Raw genomic sequence first — 22,208 nt, forward strand, 5'->3', positions numbered from 1 at the left:
GAAAACTGTGTGGAGGTTCCTCAAAGAGTTAAAAATAGACCTGCCCTACGACCCAGCAATTGCCCTGTTGGGGATTTACCCCAAAGATACAGATGCAATGAAACACAGGGACACCTGCACCCCGATGTTTCTATCAGCAATGGCCACAATAGCCAAACTGTGGAAGGAGCCTCGGTGTCCATCGAAAGATGATGGATAAAGAAGATGTGGTCTCTGTATACAATGGAATATTACTCAGCAATTAGAAACGACAAATACCCACCATTTGCTTCAACGTGGATGGAACTGGAGGGTATGATGCTGAGTGAAGTAAGTCAATCGGAGAAGGACAAACAGTGTAGGTTCTCATTCATTTGGGGAATAAAGTATTTTTTTAACCAACGTCTGTTCATTCTTTAGACATAATGATATTTCATGCACATTTAATAGACTACAGTGTTGTGTAAACATAACTTTGTATGCACTAGGAAACCAAAACCTTTATTTGACTCTCTTTATTACAATATTCACTTTACCGTAGTGGTACTGAGCTGCACCTGCAATATCTCCGAGGTATGCCTGTAAACTTAAGTTTTGCTTGATCAACAATGTTTGTAGTGGTCTACTGGGAAACTGGCAGCTGACACACCATTTGCAGAAATGCAAATATGCAGAAGTGTCACAGCTGATAAGCGAACCCAGTTACTTAAGTCCAGAATCTATGTGAAAGAATAAGATTCAAGAGGGAATGGAGGCTTTTTTCTTCCTTTTAAGATTTTATTTATTTGAGAGAGAAGAAGGGAGAGAGAACAAGCAGGGGGAAGGGCAAAGAGAGAGGGAGAAGCAGGCTCCCCACTGAACAGGGAGCCCGATGCGGGGCTCCATCCCAAGACTCTGGGATCATGACCTGAGCTGATGGTAGATGCTTCACAGACTGAGCCACCCAAGTGCCCAGGAATGGAGACTTTTGTAATATTCTCAATGCCTAAAACAATAACTGATAGCAACTAACTAACTGAAAGATAGATGAATGAATAAATTAATTAATAAGTCAGACATCCTGGTATATTATTTGCAGAGCAGGAAAAGATTATTTTCAAAATGACCTCATTATGTAAACATATGTACTGTGGAAACTCTCTTGCATTTCAGTAATTGAAATTCAATATGTACAAGACATAATTATAGCATAAACTACTATGTGTGCAAAACAAATATCTAGACCCACAAAACACACAGAAGCCACTCAATATCTTTTTACCATGATTGACAATAATTTCGTTTCACATGAGAAATTCATTTTTTCAAAATTCTTTTCATTATTCATGCAAATATCAGCTACTTTGGTGATTTGTTTAGCATGTTCACATTTCACACACAGAGCTCCAGCAGGCTGTAATCCTTTAAATATAATTTTTTTCATACTTCTCCTTAATATTTCCTCTCATTTCTTAATTAATGACATTTTCAAGATTCTAGACTTACCACTTGTGCTTACAGGTGTCCATCTCAAAAAGCTCCAGGTGACAAAGATAACTGAGCATCAAGTCGATGCTGTCGTGTTCAGGAAGACTGAAGAACTATTCTGCTTCTTGATTTATATCCCGGGCTTTATATTCATAGCATTTCATATTTAAAAGATTTTTCACATATGTCATTCTTAAATCTTTATAAAGATTGTTGAAAGCAACTCATTTTTCTTATTTCGGTTAAGAACTGAAACTCCCTGGAAAAGTGGCACCCTGGCAGAGTTTTATGAAGGACCAGCATCCCAAGGCAAGCACCTAGGACTCTGTAATGACAATGAATTATTATCTACAATATTAAGTGCTATCTAAATATTTGTCAGATTGAATTAAAGTTCCTGGGAAACATTTTAAAAGATTCACTGAACTAAAACCTTCTCTACTTATGACTACATAAGGAAATGGCATTTTTCTGGGTTCATCCATCTTCCAATCTATATATTAAGAAACACGTCAGAGATCCATGATATAAATTTAACAATAGTATCATCTCTGTACCTTATGTGCCAAATGTCCTATGACACTGCCGGTCAAAAGAGACTTTACTATTTATACCTGACATGAGACATGTGTGGCAACTAATAAATATTTTATTGTTTGATTCAGGAAATTTGTATAAGCCAATTTATCTATACCTAGAGTCTGCTCATCTGAAAAAGAAACTCGTATATCAGTAAAATTAATGTTTTAATTGGTCATCAAAAATGTCTGCAAAATGTTGAATTTATGGTTAGCTCTAAAAAAATTCACGAGAAATCAGAAAAGGAAAGAGTAGTGTTTTTTTTTTCATAAAGTTTTAGAATACAAACAAAACATGTCTATGACTCACTGTGTCCTAATCATAATTATACCTTAAGCCTCTACAGAATTTCAGATTTTACAGTTTTTCAAACACACACAAATAGACACATACACCCAAACACAATCTAGCTTTACAAAAGGACGACGGTAGAAAAGGAATCTTAAAGATTATAAATTTCAATGCCCTAATTTTCCTGACAAGCCAAAAAAAAAAAAAAGGTATGCTCAGAGAAGTGAATTTGTCAAACACTTCATCAAAAACAAAAAAATTAAAAGAAAAGTCAAACCAAAAAATTTGGTAATGCAATTGCAAATCCCAGCCTACTATACTTCAATAATTCTTTTTTTTTTTTTTTTTAAATGGGACAAGGGAGGGGAATAGTGAGAGGGAGAGAGAGAGAATCCTAAGGAGACTCCACACCCAGCGTGGAGCCCACACAGGGCTCCATCTCACAACTCTGAGATCATGACCAGAGCTGAAATCAAGAGCTGATGCTTACCCGACTGAGCCACCCAGGCACCTCTGCCTCAGTAGTTCTTAGGTGAGTATGTGCACATGCCCAGGTATGTGTGCATATGTGTTTAACCTTAATTGTTTGGATATGTGTACATACAGGAAATCAGGTTTTTTAAAGTACATGATTCTTATGTAGAAGGAGTAATAATAATTGTAAGGATAGATTTCTATAAAACAGATCTTTCTCTTGCTGTTAGAAAAGAGGAAATTCAATTCATCATGCAAATTTATTGGCATTTAAGTTTGGTTCTCTGGCAATGGTTCTTAAAAAAGAGTATTACATCATTGTGTTTTAAGTTTTTTTATAAATAATTTGATAGAATAGCATTTTTCATTTAAAATAACACTGGTGAATAATTCATTTTATGTTAAAAATTAGAGTTATTCATCATTCTCAATGATTTACATTGCAATATCATTTCCTGAGTGAAGCAGAATGTTTTATCATCACCTTTTTATCCAGGGAATCATTTATAACCTTGAAAATTGAGATGAGACCCCTTGAATCCACACAGCTTAATGATCAGGACTGAGAACTCAGATCATTTGTATCAAACTGACATAATTACTTTGTCCAGAACATTCTTTTCTAAGAAGATAAGGGTGTAAATTAATAATTTTACTGTTTACTTCAGGAAATCCCTGTAAACAGATTTATCTGGACAAAGAGTTTATCCATTTAGGCAAACAAAATTTGTATTAGGATATCAGTTATCTTACCTGAGCAAACAATTTTCTTCTCAAACAGCAGTTTAGTTATCATGACTTGCTTCAATATTCATACCTTTCCCCACACACCATTTCTAAATTACTATGTTATGAGCTTTACTCACTCACAACCACTTCCCTGAATGTAAATATCTTCTAAAAACCACTAAAGTAAAACAATAAATAAAAATTAAAAAATTAAAAATAAAATCCACTGAAGCCCGCATCCCCAAACACTAAAAACATAGGACATTAAAAAAAAAAAAAAACTATGTTTATATCTATACTTCCAAGGCACTAATAAGAATCATCACATCGTTATTCAATTTTACTGCTAGAGGTCCAATAAACTTAGACTCACTTTGTGTTTGTGTATGTGTGTGTTTTCCTACAGCCAAGAGTGGGCAACTTACTTTTTGTCTGTGTGGCAACCTAAGAATCCAAAAATATCTCTGAATTAGGTTGAAAACTTGGACATTCTGATAGTGTGAATGTGTCTCAGTGAAAGAACAAAAGTCTGAGAACTGCTTCTCCAGATCTTACTTTTCTTCATCTATAGAATGATAAAAATATGACTGACGCTTCATATAACTCAGTGAGATACCATATTTTTCATTTTAACTCCAGTTTAGCTAACACACATCATTATATTAGTTTCCGGTGTACAATACAGCGAAACAGTAATTCATCACCCAGTGCTCATTATGACAAGTGCACTCCTTGATCCCCATCACCTGTTTCACCCACCACCCCCCGGCCCCGCCTACCTCTCCTTTAGCAACCAGGGCTTTGTTCTCTATAGTTAAGGGTTTGTTTCTTGGTTTTCCTCTCCCATTTTTTTTTTCCTTTGCTAATCTGTTTTGTTCCTTAAATACCACCTAGGAATGAAATCACATGGTGTTTGTCTTTCTCAGACTAACTTGTTTTTCTTAGCCTTTATACTCTAGCTCCAGCCATTTCATTGCAAATGGTAAGAGTTCATTCTTTTTTTTTTTATGGCTGAATATTCCATTGTATGTAAATATGCACATATGTACATTTACACCATATATATATATATATATATATATATATATATATATATATATTACATCTTTTCTATCCATTATTCATTCACCTGTCAGTGGACACTGGGGTGCTTCCATTATTTGGCTATTGCAAATAATGCTGCAATAAACATAGGAGTGCATATATCCTTTTGAATTAGTGTTTTTCTTTAGGTTATACCCAATAGCACAATTACTGGATCATAAGGTAGTTCTATTTTTAACTTTTTGAGGAGACTCCATAATATTTTCCAGAGTAGACACACCACTTTGCATTCCCACCAAATTCGCACACGGGTTCCTTTTTCTCCACATCCTTGCCAGCCCTTGTTGTTTCTTCTATTTGAGTTTAGCCATTCTGACAGGTGTGAGGTGATATCTCACGGTAATTCTGATTTGTATTTCCCTGATGAGGAGTGATGGTGAGCATCTTCTCATGTGTCTGTTGGACATCGCTAGGTCTTCTTTGACAAAATGTCTGGTCATGTCTTCTGTCCTTTTTTTTAAACTGGATTATACATTTTTGGGGTGTTGAGTTGTATCAGTTTTTAAAGTTTTGGATACTAACCTTTTATTAGATATGTCATTTGTAAATATCTTCTCCCATTCTGTAGGCTGCCTTTTAGTTTTTTGTTTCCTTTGCTGTGCAGATGATTTTTAATCTTGATGAAATCCCAACAATTTACTTTTGCTTTTGTTTCCTTGCCTTGGGAGACCTATTTAGAAAATTGTTGCCATAGACGATGTCAAAGGTTACTGTCTGTGCTCTCTTCCAGGATTTTTATGGTGTTAGGTCTTAGATTTATGTCTTTAATCCATTTTGAGTTTATTTTTGTATTTGGTGTAACAAAGTGGTCGGTTTCAATCTTTTGCATGTGTTTCCCAAGACCATTTGTTGGGAAGACTTTTTTTTTTTTTTTCCCATTCGATATTCTTTTCTGTTTTGTCAAAAACTAATTGACCATATAATTATGGTTTTATTTCTGGGCTTTCTACTCTATTGTTCTCTAGGTCTATTTCTGTGCCACTGCCATTCTGTTTTGATTACTACAGCTTTATAATATCTTGAAGTTTGGAACTGTGATACCTCTAGCTTTGCTTTGCTTTTTCAAAATTGCTTTGGCTATTTGGAGTCTTTTGGGGTTCCATACAAATTTTAGGATTTTTTGTTCTATTTCTGTGAAAAATGCTGTCATGATTTGGATAGGGATTATATTAAATCTGTGGACTTAATTTTAATATTTGTTCTTCCAACCCATAAGCATGGAATGTCTATTTCTTGGCATCATCTTAAATTTCTTTCATCAGTGTTTTACAGTTTTCAGAGTATAGATCTTTCACCTCGGTTAGGTTTATTCCTATATATCTTATTATTTTTGGTGTAACTGTTTTCTTAATTTGGGATTGTTTTCTTAATTTCTCTTTCTTTTGCTTCATTGTTAGTGTATATTCTCCATTATCCTGTTGTATAGAAATGGACCATATTTCTGCATATTGATTTTGTATCCTGCGACTTTACTGAATTCATTTATCAGTTCTAGATTTTGGTGGAGTCTTTAGTTTTTCTATACGTACTATTATGTCATCTGCCAATAGTGAAAGTTTTATCTCTTCCTTACCAATTTAGATGCCTTTTATTTCCATGTGTTGGCTGATTGCTGTGGTTAGACTTCCAGTACTATGTTGAGTAAAGGTGGTAAAAGTGGACATTCTTGCCTTGTTCCTGATCTTTGAGGAAAAACTTTCAGGTTTTCCCCGCTGAATACATTGTTTGCTATGTTGTTGTTGTTGTTGTTTTCATATACAGCTTTTATTATGTTGAGGTATGTTTCCTCTAAACCTACTTTGTTGAGGACTTTTATCATGGATTGATGTAGTTTGTCAACTGTTTTTTCTGTATCAATTGAAATGATCATTTGGTTTTGATCCTTTCTCTCATTGATGTGGCATATCACACTGATTGAGATGTGAATATTGAACCACTCTTGCCTCCCAGGAATTAATTTCACTTGATTATAGTGAATGTTTTGTTGTTGTTGTTGTTTAAATGTACTGTTGGATTCACTTTGCTAGTGTTTTGCTATAGATTTTTACAGTTATGTTCATCAGAGATATTGGCCTGTAGTTCTTTTTTTTTCTGAGTTATTTATCTGGTTAGGGGATCAGGGTGATATTGGCCTCATAGAAAGAATTTGGAAGCTTTTCTTCTATTATTTGAGAAAAATATTTGACCGTTTGAGAAAAAATAGGTATTAATTCTTCAAATATTTGATAGAATTTGCCTATGAAGCTCTCTGATGCTAGATTTTTTGATGGAAGTTTTTTTGATTGCTCAATCAATTCTGATCTGTTCAAATTTTCTATTTCTTTCTACTTCTGTTTTGGTAGGTTCTATTTCTAGGAATCTATTCAGTTTTCCTAGGTTGTGTAATTTGTTGGTGTATAGTTTTTCATTATACTCTCTTGCAATTGTATTTCTGTGGTGTTATTTTTCTTTCACTTGTGATTTTATTTATACGTTTGTTTGTTTTTGTGGTTGTTGTTGTTCTGTTTTGAGTCTGGCTAGAGGTATACCAATTTTGTTAATCTTTTTCAAAGAACCAGTGCCTGGTCTCCTGATCTGTTCTATTGGTTTTCGTTTTTGTTTTCTTTTTAGTTTCTGTATCATTTATTTCTGTTCTAATCTTTTTTTTTTTTTTAATTAACTTTTATTGGTGTTTAATTTACCAACATACAGAAAAACACCCAGTGCTCATCCCGTCAAGTGTCCACCTCAGTGCCCGTCACCCATTCCCCTCCAACACCCGCCCTCCTCCCCTTCCACCACCCCTAGTTCGTTTCCCCGAGTTAGGAGTCTTTATGTTCTGTCTCCCTTCCTGATATTTCCCAACATTTCTTTTCCCTTCCTTTATATTCCCTTTCACTATTATTCATATTCCCCAAATGAATGAGAACATACACTGTTTGTCCTTCTCCGATTGACTTATTTCACTCAGCATAATACCCTCCAGTTCCATCCACGTTGAAGCAAATGGTGGGTATTTGTCGTTTCTAATTGCTGAGTAATATTCCATTGTATACATAAACCACATCTTCTTTATCCATTCATCTTTCGATGGACACCGAGGCTCCTTCCACAGTTTGGCTATTGTGGACATTGCTGATAGAAACATCGGGGTGCAGGTGTCCCGACGTTTCATTGCATCTGAATCTTTGGGGTAAATCCCCAACAGTGCAATTGCTGGGTCGTAGGGCAGGTCTATTTTTAACTCTTTGAGGAACCTCCACACAGTTTTCCAGAGTGGCTGCACCAGTTCACATTCCCACCAACAGTGTAAGAGGGTTCCCTTTTCTCCGCATCCTCTCCAACATTTGTTGTTTCCTGCCTTGTTAATTTTCCCCATTCTCACTGGTGTGAGGTGGTATCTCATTGTGGTTTTGATTTGTATTTCCCTGATGGCAAGTGATGCAGAGCATTTTCTCATGTGCATGTTGGCCATGTCCATGTCTTCCTCTGTGAGATTTCTCTTCATGTCTTTTGCCCATTTCATGATTGGATTGTTTGTTTCTTTGGTGTTGAGTTTAATAAGTTCTTTATAGATTTTGGAAACCAGCCCTTTATCTGATATGTCATTTGCAAATATCTTCTCCCATTCTGTAGGTTGTCTTTTAGTTTTGTTGACTGTATCCTTTGCTGTGCAAAAGCTTCTCTTCAATAAATGGTGCTGGGAAAATTGGACATCCACATGCAGAAGAATGAAACTGGACCACTCTCTTTCACCATACACAAAGATAAACTCAAAATGGATGAGAGATCTAAATGTGAGACAAGATTCCATCAAAATCCTAGAGGAGAACACAGGCAACACCCTTTTTGAACTTGGCCACAGTAACTTCTTGCAAGATACATCCACGAAGGCAAAAGAAACAAAAGCAAAAATGAACTATTGGGACTTCATCAAGATTTCTGTTCTAATCTTTATTATTTTCTTTCTTCTGCTTATTTTGGGTTTTGTGTGTTGTTCTTTTTCTAGCTCCTTTAAATGTAAATTTAGGGGATCCCTGGGTGGTTGAGCGGTTTGGCACCTGCCTTCAGCTCAGGATGTGATCCTGGAGACCCGGGTCAAGTCCCACATCGGGCTTCCTGCATGGAGCCTGCTTCTCCCTCTGTCTGTGTATCTGCCTCTCTCTCTCTCTCTCTCTGTCTCATGAATAAATAAAATCTTTAAAAATAAACAAACAAATAAATAAATAAATAAACGTAAATTTAGGTTGTTTACTTGAGATTTTTCTTATTTCTTGAGGTAGGCCTGTATTGCTATAAACTCTCGTAGAACCACTTTTGCTGTACCTCAAAGGTTTTGGGGCATTGTGCTTTCATTTTTTTTGTGTTTTTCCATATACTTTTTAATTTATTTTTTAATTTATTGGGTGCTGCATTTATTGTTTAGTAGCATGTTATTGAACCTCCATGTATTTGTGCTTTTTCCTTATTTTTTCTTATGGTTCCATAACGTAGTCAGCTAAGATGCATGGTATGACTTCTGTTTTTCTGAATTTTTTGAGACTTGTTTTGTGGCCCAATATGTGATGTTCCATGTACACTTGAAAAGAATGTGTATTCTGCTGTTTTAGGATAGAATGTTCTGAATGTATCTGTTAAATCCATCTGGTCCAGTGAATTACTCAAAGCCACTATTTCCTTGTTGATTTTCTGTTTGGATAGTCTGTCCGTTGATGTAAGTGGATTATTAAAGGCCTCTACTGCTATTATATTACCACTGATTCGATTATTTATGTTTGTTATTAACTGTTGTATGTATCTGGGTGCTCCCATATTGGGTGCATAAATATTTGCAATCGTTATATCTTCTTGTTGAATTATCCCCTTTGTTAGTATGTCAAATCCTTGTCTCTTTTCCTAGACTTTATTTTAGAGTCTAGTTTATCAGATATAGGTATTGTTACCCTGGCTTTCTTTTGGCATCTGTTTGCATGACAAATGTTTCTCTATCATCCCACATTCAATCTGCATGTGTCTTTAAGTCTGAAATGAGTCTCTTGCAAGCAGTATATAGATTGGTCTTGATTTTTGTTTGTTTGTTTGTTTGTTTTTATCTACTCTGTCACCCTATGTCTCTTGATTGGAGCATTTGGTCCATTTACATTCAAAGTAATCATTGATAGACAGGTATTTATCGCCATTTTGTTACTTGTTTTGTGGTTGTTTTGTAGTTTTTCCATGCCCCTTCTCTTTCTCTTTTCCACAGTTTGCTGGTTTCCTTTAGTGATATATTTGGATTCCTTAGTTTTTTAATTTTTTTTGCATATCTATTACTGTTTTTTGATTTGTGATTACTATTCAGTTTATACATGACATCTTCTGCATATAGTAGTCTATATTAAGCTAATGGTTACGTAACTTTGAACTCATTCTTTTCTGTTCTCTCCACCTTTCAGATATTTGGTAACATATTTCACATTCTTTCATTACATGCTTCTCTTCACTTATTTGTACAGGTGTGCTTTTTATTTTTTATTTTTTATTTTTGTTCTCCCTATTGTCCTTACTCTTACTTACGGTCTTCATCTTCCACTCACAGAACCCCCCTTAATATTTCTTATAGGGTTTAGGGGTCATGAATTCTTTTAACTTCTGTTTGTCTGGGAAACTCTTTATCTCTCCTATTCTGAATGACAGCTTTGCTGAATGGACTATCCTTGGCTGCAGAATTTTCCCATTCATCATATTGAATACATTGTGTCACTTTCTTCAAGCCTGCAAAGTTGCTGCTGAAAAATCAGCAGATAGCTTTATGGGGTTTCCTTTGTATGGAACCATCTTTTTTTCTCTTGCAACATCTAAAATTCTTTCTTTATCACTATTTTTTGGCCACTTTCATTATTAGGTGTCTTGCTGTGGATCTTCTTAGGTTGAATTTGTTACAAGATTTTTATGTCCCCTGAATCTGGATTTCTGTTTCCCCTCCCTAGATTTGGGAGGTTTTTAGCTAATATTTCTTCAAATACATTTTCTATCCCCCCTTCTCTCTTCTTCTTCTTCTGGGATCCCTATTATGTGAATGTTATTATGCTTAATGGTGTCACTGAGTTCTTGGTCTATTCTCATTATGCAGTATTTGTCTCTAACCTGTTCAGCTTGATAGTTTTCCATTACTCTTTCTCCAGCTCATTGATTCCTCTGCTTCCTGTAGCCTACTATTTATTCTATTTAGTCTGTTTTTAATTTCATTTATTGAGTTCTTCATCTCTGATATGTTATTTTGATCTCTTTGTTAAGGGTCTCATTGATGTCCTCCATCCTTTTCTGAAGTCCAGTGAGTATCTTTATGATCATTATTTTAAATCCTCTATCAGGCATATTACTCATTTTTGTTTTGCTTAGATCTCCTGCTGTGATTTTTGTCCTCTTGTTTCATCTGGGGCATATTTCTCTGTCTCCTCATTTTGACTACCTCTCTGTGTCTGCTTCTGTGTTTGTAAAGTCAGCTATGTCTTCTCCTCCTTATGAAGAAGAAATCCTGGAGTACCTTGCAGTGCAGTGTCCCCGTTTACCAGAACCTGGCACTTCAAGGGAGCCTCCTATGTGTGTTGCTTGCATCCTGCTATTGTGCATCAGACTTGCTTTTTCCTTCAGTCCAAATGTCTGCACTGACTCTTTGCCTGTTCTGGATTGTGCCTGCTGCCTATGGTGTGAGACCCCGCATGCCAGTTCTGAAGGAGCATGACCAGAGGGCCGGGGTGGGGTGGTTTTAGTAAAATATGTTTTGAGCCCCTGTCTGAGGCCAGATCCTCTGAAGTGCAGTGGCAACCAGGTATACACCGTGTCTGTGTGAGGTGGCTGAGCAGGGCATGCATAGTGCTGGTACAATTTGTGCTGAGCCCAGGGTTAAGGCCAGCAGGCTTGAACTGAGTGAGTCCTCAGGGGAACATATGTGTGGGACAGACTGCTGGACGTTAAGTAGTAGGTGTCTGTGCAGACCTGCTTTATGCATGTACACTGTTTCTGCCAAGGAGCAGGCAGGAAAAGCTTTGCTCCTGAAAAAGTTCCCACATCTCCAAAAGCAGCGTAAACCAATCTTTCACCTGTTTGCCCCATGCATTGTGTAAACTCTAGCTCCTGCATTGGCTCTCTGCAAGTTTCTGCCTCTTTAAGAGCAGGGACCCAGCAATCCCTGACTCTCCCTGCTAGCCCATTGCCCAGTCAGCTGACTTTCAAAGCTCCAGCCTCCAAGTCCCACTGGTTATATGAACTAAATATAACCAGTGGAGAGTTGTCTTCCCTATGTGGGCTCCTTGATGCAAAGGACCATTTTTGCACCCTCTCCATGTCTGCAGCTCCTTTTCTCCTCAGTTAGTCCTGACTACCATTTCTGCCCTTCCTAACCAAGCAGATGCAACTTCTCTGTATTTAGTTGTGGAGCTTGTTCTGTCAGCCTTTGGATTGTTCTCTGTTTATTTACAATGATGTGCAGGATACGTAGTTATAAACGTGAGACAGGGTAGGTTTAGGATCCTCCTACTTTGCCACCTTCTCAGGCATCACAATTCAAAACAATAATAATAATAATATGACATGTTTTCCTCCAGCTCAAATAACACAATTAATCAGAAGCTATCAGTATCAAAATATAAAGGGAAGCACACTTTTCTACCTTCCTACTTGAATTACAGTATTAATTTGTGAAATAATGTGAAAGAAATGGTAATCATATACTCATAATTTAATCATGATATAATAATTGTAAGCCACTGGCTAGAGATTCCAAATGTAGCTAAAATATTATTATTTTTCTAACACTGAGAAATAATATTAAAAATATTTTTATTTTTCTAATCACTCATCACACATTTTTATTTCTAAGTTTCAGCTACATTCATTCACCAAGTAAAATTCAATACTTATATAATACAATATCTAAGAGCCACAAAGAACACACAGTATTTAGGAGTGGACAATAACTAAGATATAGAGCTTCCATAGATATGGGAAATGAAGAAAATCTTTCCTTATGGTAGAATTATAATAAATGTAGAATGAATTACTAAAATGCACAATGAAATTAGAGGGTAAAGGTGTAAGGAAGAACATGACATAAAATCTCAACTAAACTCCTCCTAAGTTACTAGTTAAATATAAAGGCAAATACTGACTGGAGAAATTACTGGAAAAATTAAAATCAAGCACTATTTAACTATCTTAATGAAGGATCAAAGTGAAGATCACCACTGATGGGACAAATTGTCACCACATTCCTCCTGAGATGCTGCTATGAGAAGATAGCATCACTCCCATGATTTTCCTGCCTAAAGTGTTTAACTTGAAACTATGTAAAAGTATTTGGAAAACTCTAACTGGGGGTAATTCTACTAAATATCTTGCCTGTATGTTTCACAAATATCAAGATCATGAAAGGCAAAGTAAGTCTGAGAAATTGGTACAGATTAAACAATATTAAAATATATGAAACTGAATGCATTAATACTAGAAAGAGGGATTAGCATACCATAAAAACTAACACAAGGGTAATTCTGTTTGTGTTAAAAAGCACTATTGAAAGAAAAAAAAAACACTATTGATAAAAATATCACATTTAAGATCCATGGCAATCGGTCTCGAAGTACACAATAGCAACTTTGTTATTCTCATGATTAATAACAGTGCTCAAGTAGAGGTCCATCTCTGCTAACCTAATCAGTGAGTTTTAGACTGCTTCAGGTTTACCATTACTGACTGACTGAAGCCCACACAGAAAGTGCATACCCTTAGAAACCGAAGCAGCTGAATGACACTGATGATAACTAAGGAGATAATTCTGAAATATCTATTACATACAGAATTTAAGTGTAATTCCCAGAAGGTATTATTGTTGTTGTAGAGAAGAGTGGTATGCCTAATCTCCCATAGTAATTAATTATGTAAAAAAGTCTTCATTGTTATAGATTTAGTGGAGAGTCACTCATCTGGTTAAATATGGAGGTTTGCTGTTTGGGCCTGCATAATCCATGGGATTATGGAAGACTGTGAGAGCCCATTTGACAGGAGGTAGCGACTTTTACCAGTATTTTCTAGGGTAAGATCATTATTACTAGTTACAGTACAGGAAATCTGTCAGATTGACTACTTTGGGGCTGTCATTCAAATACTTAGCTTTTTGAAAATAGCTTGGTTTTCACTTTGGGTGTGTGAATGCATAACTTCCTTCTGGAAGAGTCAGACGAGGTAAAATTTATAGCTCTGAGAGGACTGGTTCTGAAGTTAGTCTTCTGACAGGTAAATCTTACAAGAGGCATATTTTAATACAGAACATTCGATAGATTCATCCTCACCAAAACATATCACACATACTCATGGCTAGTTTACTGCATGTACTTTAGTTTAAAATATTAAATATTTTATCCACATGTGTCATCATTTTAATTCTGGTGATGCATGTACTAGGATGGGAACACATCACACATTTTTATTTTTTAAAAATGTTTTATTTATTTATTTGAAAGAGAGAGAGCATAAGCAAGGAAGCTAGGGGTAGAAGGGGGTGTGTGGTGGGAGGAGCAGAGGCTCAGCTGTGAGCCCCACCCATCAGGGCTTGATCCCAGGATTCTGGGATCATGACCCAAGCCAAAGGCAGATGTTTAACTGACTGAGCCACTCAGGTGCCCCAGATTTTCATTTCTAAAACATTTTATAAGATAATTCCACCTGTAATAGATTTAAAATACATTTTGCAATTACACATCCCTTAAATAACCTATGTGCATTAAAACTAAGTTTTCAAAACTTTTGGAAGCAAAGATAACATATCTCATTTATGTCCTTAGAGTATGTACAATTCTTTGTCAGGATACACATATCATGAATGTACAAAAAAAATTTCTCATAAGATCAACTAAAGTTTAAACATTAAAATAAAGGATTATTAAACAGAATATAGAAAGGATTCCTATAAAGTTAAAATGAAACAATTGACAGTAAAGTTTAAAAAATGGACAAGTATAAGAAGGTAATTTAAGAAAGGGAAGCCAAATCATCAATAAACTCCTGAGAAAATGCTAAATCTCATTATAGTCAGGGAATTGAAAGTAAAAATCACAAGAGTAAGCAGTTTAACCCTAATTCTGGCAAAACAAAAAACAAACAAACAAACAAAAAACAAACCCAAAAAAATCACCTAATTTCCAAGGGCTAGCAAGGATGTAGAACAATGGGAACTCTTAAACAATGCTAGTGAATGTGTCAATTATCATATCCAATTTAGGGAATAATTTCAGTATATATGCATTTAAAAATGTGCATACCATATACACAAAATTCTACTCATAGATATCCTAGAAAAATGATTGCACAGGTGTAGAAAGATATGTATAAGAACTTTTATAACAAGGCAGCCCAGGTGGCTCAGCGGTTTAGTGCCGTCTTCAGCCCAGGGCCTGATCCTGGAGACCTGGGATCGAGTCCCACATCGGGCTGCCTGCTTCTCCCTCTGCCTGTGTCTCTACCTCTCTCTCTCTTTGTGTCTCTCATGAATAAATAAATAAAATCTTTTTTAAAAAATAACTTTTATAACAGTTTCATTTGCAGTTAGAAATAAATTAAATCAGCAAGGGAATGGCTAAATCCATAATACCTGCAATGGCACTATCCAACAGCCAAAATGTCTAAAATTGAACTACATCTGTAAGTATGGATCAATAACTAGAATATAATATTAAATTATAAAACCAGATGGAAGGAAGATAAGAAAATTATAAGTTCATTTTGTAAACTTTAATATATTAAAATGGCACTCTAGAAACATTCTGATGGAACGCGAAAAGAAATAGAACATGAAATATGTACTAGGAGACTTCAACTTAATATGTAGTATTTTATTCCTCAAGACATGCGGTAGGTACACAGTACTTGTTAAATGTCTTTATCATTTTATATGCACAAGAAATTTCAGAATACACTTTATACTTTTATACTTATTGCATGTATTTGACTACAATTGCAATATTGAAAAAATAGACTATACTGAGTCTAGTGTTTGTGGATTTTAAAATAATTCATTTTGTCTAGGCATTGATTTTATCTTTAATATAATTTATATAGAAACACAGGGCCTTAAAAAAAAAGAAACACAGGGCCTTTTGAATATTAAGCTATTGCATGGTAAAAAGGCAAAATGAATACCCTGTTTTCTTGAAGTCTGTGAATGCATCAAACACTGAAATTAGCTTGGACTCTGTCATTTAATAGAATGTAAACATAACATTATTAATCAATAGTAATTTTAAGCTGACTCCTTTACAATGGCAATTCAACATGAAAACATCATGTTTTGATTTTGATAGAACTGTTCTTTTGCATTTTCAACTAAACATGGAAAAAACAAATTAAATCAAGATGCAGCTTCTCAAGAGAACAGTAGGTCCACTGAATGGCAAAACAGATTATGCCAACAATAGCCACCTATTTAAATCAGAGTTTATTTTTTAAAAAGGAACATTTTATAATATAATAACCACCTAAAATATGAAGCACACAATCACTGTGGAACATTTATTTATGGATTTTTAATGTACCTCTCCTGCTTTTTGCAAGGAGCTGTGAACCAAAATTAATAACACTAATTATATCCAGCCACCTGCAATGAGTAGCATTAAACAAAATTATACCTACAATTTCTTTAAAAATATATCGTTTGGAGGCTGGGGAATGACAATCTACTATAGTTACAGAAAATATTATTTTCCTCTTATATCAAAGCTTTATATAAAAATAATAAATTATACCTGGGGATTTAGAATATTGCCATCTTTAAAGGCAGTATTTCTCTTTGACCTCACATTTTCTATATAGAGCATAGTCATTTAAACTATGGTCCATGATTAGAAAAGGGAAAGTATTCTTAATGGGCCATCATGTAATTCAACGTGATTATCAGGTACTGCAGTTATAAATTTAGTGAATAAATTACATAAAAATTTGATCTCGGTATTTGGAATTGTAACCTGTGTTCACTAGTCCAAGGAGATAGTGAAAGACTAACTCAAAATAATATTATAAACTACTTAATCTCAGGTTGTGTTCCATATAAGCCACAAAACTCATATAATTTATTTGCTTCTATAATTTTTAGTCAGGACAACCTCAGAAAGGAAAAATCTTAATTCAATTCTAAGGAAAATATAGTTAGGATAATTCTATCATCTGGAAACAAAATATGTATCATAATACATTCTGAAATGAATAGAACTGACTCTGAATTCAAAAACTCCATTCAAAACCATCGTTATTGAGTGTTTACTATGTTCCAGGAACTGAGCCAAGACAGAGGGACACAATTTTGAAAGGAAACAGCTCTCGAGCATTTACTACCTAAATGGGTTTGAAATGTGGAATGTGAATTTTCCATATGGTAGTGATTTTGTATTAGTATAGTTGTAGACTAAATAAAGTCCTCAGAATTCAACGTGACTGGAACTCAGAACATAAACATTTCAGTAGAAACTGAGAGAAGCTACATTTAGTTAACCTCACATATTAAAAAAAACAAGAGAGTATCTAGAAATAGGTGGGATGATCCAAACTTTGGGAGTCAGTGCACGTGGGATCTACCCTAGTCTCTGCCACTGATAGTGTTTAATCATGAACAATCACTTATATTCTCTGGGCTTCATTTTTTTGTTTCATTGTCTACATATAAAATGAAGGAGATAAATGAGATAACCTATTGTCCTATAATTATGAGAAAACTTAATTCCCCAGTATAAAATTAAACAACTCAGGATAGCTAATTTTTTTCCAATACCACTATTTTGTAGTAAGTTTAAAAATTATAGAAAGACTAAAATTAAAATACTTGAAATATAACTTATTAAAGAACTATATACTCTTTTTTGTTTAGGCTGTTTAAACATCAGAATTCTATATGATTTTTGCAGCAGCACCTCTCCTCCCCACCCACTCTGCAAAAAAAAAACCTTACAGCCTTCTCTAAGTAAAAATATTTTTTCTTATTACCTCTGACTAATTTCCATAGGCATGAAACTATTCCTTTTCAATATATCTTTTGAAGAAGAAAGTGAAGAGCTAAGCAGACAATATCATGAGCCGATTCCTTAGATACTTGCTTGTCAAATGAGCAGATTTAGATACAGTGAGTAGTATGAGTAGTAGTGAGTAGTAGTGAGTAGTCAAAACTATTCTAGTATTTTCTTACACTATTTCATGGAATTTCAACATACGGCTCTAGTATTTTTTTGTTGTAGAAAGAACACCTAGTAATTTGTATATTTACTAGCTCTTAACTATGGCTTATATTTCAGCCAACTGAAAGCCATGGTCTCTGAAAGCTTCTTTGCCTAAAAAGGCAGAGACAGACACACCAAACCTTGTATAATATTAAACATATAAAATATAATACACTCCCTGAGTTGCACTTTTTTCATTTGTCTTACTAAGGTAATCGACAAAAGTTGACTCCTCCATGGTCGCTGGTACCACAGGTGTTTGCATGTCCCTGAGTACAGACTGATGAACAGTATTGGGAGAAAGGAAAACCAAACCCTCTGTTTCTCATAGACATGTGTGCATGAGGTCTACCACAGGATAATAAGGTAAAGTAAAGCAAAATCAGAGTTAGCATGCAGGGAAAGAAGGCTGATAGCTCTAAATCTCTGACTTTCTATTTTTACCAAGTTTTGATTATGTCAGCAACTTCTACAAATTTCTCATGTTTGAGAATATATATAGATTTATTTTAGGCTTCAGTTAGCTATAATTGGGGTTTTGTCTATTCCAATCATAAAAAACAAATAAAATAGACTAATATTTCCACAGGGCACACAGTATTGACATCATGCTAGTATTAACATATCTTTAGATTAAATAAGAATAGGAGTGACTGAGGTGGTTAAATGTCTGACTTTGGCTGAGGTCAAGATCTCAGGGTCCTGGGATAGATCCCTGAGTTGTGCTTCACTCTCAGCGGGTTTCATTCTCCCACTCCATCTGCTCCTCCTCCCATTCATGCTCTCTTTCTATCTCTTAAATAAATAAATCTTTTAAAAAGAAAAGATTAACTCTAGGACTCATTCCATGTCCTCAACCATACAAATATTCAATACTAACAATCCTTACTTTTTGAGAAACCCAGTGTTTTCTGCATGTGTAGTCTCTCTTGCAGCAGCAAGTAATAAACTCAAATTTGCCAAGTGTATTCCTCAAGGTCTTTGGCTGATAGGCCTTGACAATAATGAGTATATGAGTTTTACAGTAAAAGGAAAGCAGGGATCCCTGAGTGGCGCAGCGGTTTGGCGCCTGCCTTTGGCCCAGGGCGCGATCCTGGAGACCCAGGATCGAATCCCACATCGGGCTCCCGGTGCATGGAGCTTGCTTCTCCCTCTGCCTGTGTCTCTGCCTCTCTCTCTCTCTGTGACTATCATAAATAAATAAAAATTAAAAAAAAAAGGAAAGCAAAGCTGAAAGAAGACACTGTCTATACAAAAGCCTATTATATCTGATCTTTAAGAAACGAAGATAATTAAAAAGAAGAGAGAGAAGACTCAAATTAATAAAATCATGAATGAGAAAGGAGAGATCACCACCAACACCAAGGAAATACAAACGATTTTAAAAACATATTATGAACAGCTGTACGCCAATAAATTAGGAAATCTAGAAGAAATGGACGCATTCCTGGAAAGCCACAAACTACCAAAACTGGAGCAGGAAGAAATAGAAAACCTGAACAGGCCAATAACCAGGGAGGAAATTGAAGCAGTCATCAAAAACCTCCCGAGACACAAGAGTCCAGGGCCAGATGGCTTCCAGGGGAATTCTATCAAACGTTTAAAGAAGAAATCATACCTATTCTACTAAAGCTGTTTGGAAAGATAGAAAGAGATGGAGTACTTCCAAATTCGTTCTATGAGGCCAGCATCACCTTAATTCCGAAACCAGACAAAGACCCCACCAAAAAGGAGAATTACAGACCAATATCCCTGATGAACATGGATGCAAAAATTCTCAACAAGATACTAGCCAATAGGATCCAACAACACATTAAGAAAATTATTCACCATGACCAAGTAGGATTTATCCCTGGGACACAAGGCTGGTTCAACACTCGTAAAACCATCAATGTGATTCATCATATCAGCAAGAGAAAAACCAAGAACCATATGATATTCTCATTAGATGCAGAGAAAGCATTTGACAAAATACAGCATCCATTCCTGATCAAAACCCTTCAGAGTGTTGGGATAGAGGGAACTTTCCTCGACATCTTAAAAGCCATCTACGAAAAGCCCACAGCAAATATCATTCTCAATGGGGAAGCACTGGGAGCCTTTCCCCTAAGATCAGGAACAAGACAGGGATGTCCACTCTCACCACTGCTGTTCAACATAGTTCTGGAAGTCCTCGCCTCAGCAATCAGACAACAAAAAGACATTAAAGGCATTCAAATTGGCAAAGAAGAAGTCAAACTCTCCCTCTTCGCCGATGACATGATACTCTACATAGAAAACCCAAAAGCCTCCACCGCCAGATTGCTAGAACTCATACAGCAATTTGGTAGCGTGGCAGGATACAAAATCAATGCCCAGAAATCAATGGCATTTCTATACACTAACAATGAGACTGAAGAAAGAGAAATTAAGGAGTCAATCCCATTTACAATTGCACCCAAAAGCATAAGATACCTAGGAATAAACCTAACCAAAGAGGTAAAAGATCTATACCCTAAAAACTATAGAACACTTCTGAAAGAAATTGAGGAAGACACAAAGAGATGGAAAAATATTCCATGCTCATGGATTGGCAGAATTAATATTGTGAAAATGTCAATGTTACCCAGGGCAATTTATACGTTTAATGCAATCCCTATCAAAATACCATGGACTTTCTTCAGAGAGTTAGAACAAATTATTTTAAGATTTGTGTGGAATCAGAAAAGACCCCGAATAGCCAGAGGAATTTTAAAAAAGAAAACCATAGCTGGGGGCATCACAATGCCAGATTTCAGGTTGTACTACAAAGCTGTGGTCATCAAGACAGTGTGGTACTGGCACAAAAACAGACACATAGATCAATGGAACAGAATAGAGAACCCAGAAGTGGACCCTGAAATGTACGGTCATCTAATATTCGATAAAGGAGGAAAGAGTATCCATTGGAAGAAAGACAGTCTCTTCAATAAATGGTGCTGGGAAAATTGGGCATCCACATTCAGAAGAATGAAACTGGACCACTCTCTTTCACCATACACAAAGATAAACTCAAAATGGATGAGAGATCTAAATGTGAGACAAGAGTCCATCAAAATCCTAGAGGAGAACACAGGCAACACCCTTTTTGAACTTGGCCACAATAACTTCTTGCAAGATACATCCACAAAGGCAAAAGAAACAAAAGCAAAAATGAACTATTGGGACTTCATCAAGATAAGAAGCTTTTGCACAGCAAAGGATACAGTCAACAAAACTAAAAGACAACCTACAGAATGGGAGAAGATATTTGCAAATGAAATATCAGATAAATGGGCTAGTTTCCAAAATCTATAAAGAACTTATTAAACTCAACACCAAAGAAACAAACAATCCAATCATGAAATGGGCAAAAGACATGAAGAGAAATCTCACAGAGGAAGACATGGACATGGCCAACAAGCACATGAGAAAATGCTCTGCATCACTTGCCATCAGGGAAATACAAATCAAAACCACAATGAGATACCACCTCACACCAGTGAGAATGGGGAAAATTAACAAGGCAGGAAACAACAAATGTTGGAGAGGATGTGGAGAAAAGGGAACCCTCTTACACTGTTGGTGGGAATGTGAACTGGTGCAGCCACTCTGGAAAACTGTGTGGAGGTTCCTCAAAGAGTTAAAAATAGACCTGCCCTACGACCCAGCAATTGCACTGTTGGGGATTTACCCCAAAGATTCAGATGCAATGAAACGTCGGGACACCTGCACCCCGATGTTTCTATCAGCAATGGCCACAATAGCCAAACTGTGGAAGGAGCCTCAGTGTCCATCGAAAGATGATGGATAAGAAGAGGTGGTCTATGTATACAATGGAATATTCCTCAGCCATTAGAAACGACAAATACCCACCATTTGCTTCAACGTGGATGGAACTGGAGGGTATTATGCTGAGTGAAATAAGTCAATCGGAGAAGGACAAACAGTGTATGTTCTCATTCATTTGGGGAATATGAATAATAGTGAAAGGGAATATAAAGGAAGGGAAAAGAAATGTTGGGAAATATCAGGAAGGGAGACAGAACATAAAGACTCCTAACTCGGGGAAACGAACTAGGGGTGGTGAAAGGGGAGGAGGGCGGGTGTTGGAGGGGAATGGGTGACGGGCACTGAGGTGGACACTTGACGGGATGAGCACTGGGTGTTTTTCTGTATGTTGGTAAATTGAACACCAATAAAAGTTAATTAAAAAAAAATAAAAATAAATACATTGGCTTTAAAAAAAAAAAGGAAACGAAAAAAAAAAAAAAAAAAAAAAAGGAAACGAAGATAATTTAGTTCTTTCTTTTAATGAATAGATGACACCAAATATGACAAGGGAAGATAAATGACTTAATCTAACTTCAGTTT

This window comes from Vulpes lagopus, chromosome 3 (genome assembly GCF_018345385.1).
Source record: "Vulpes lagopus strain Blue_001 chromosome 3, ASM1834538v1, whole genome shotgun sequence".
NCBI classification, from domain to species: domain Eukaryota; kingdom Metazoa; phylum Chordata; class Mammalia; order Carnivora; family Canidae; genus Vulpes; species Vulpes lagopus.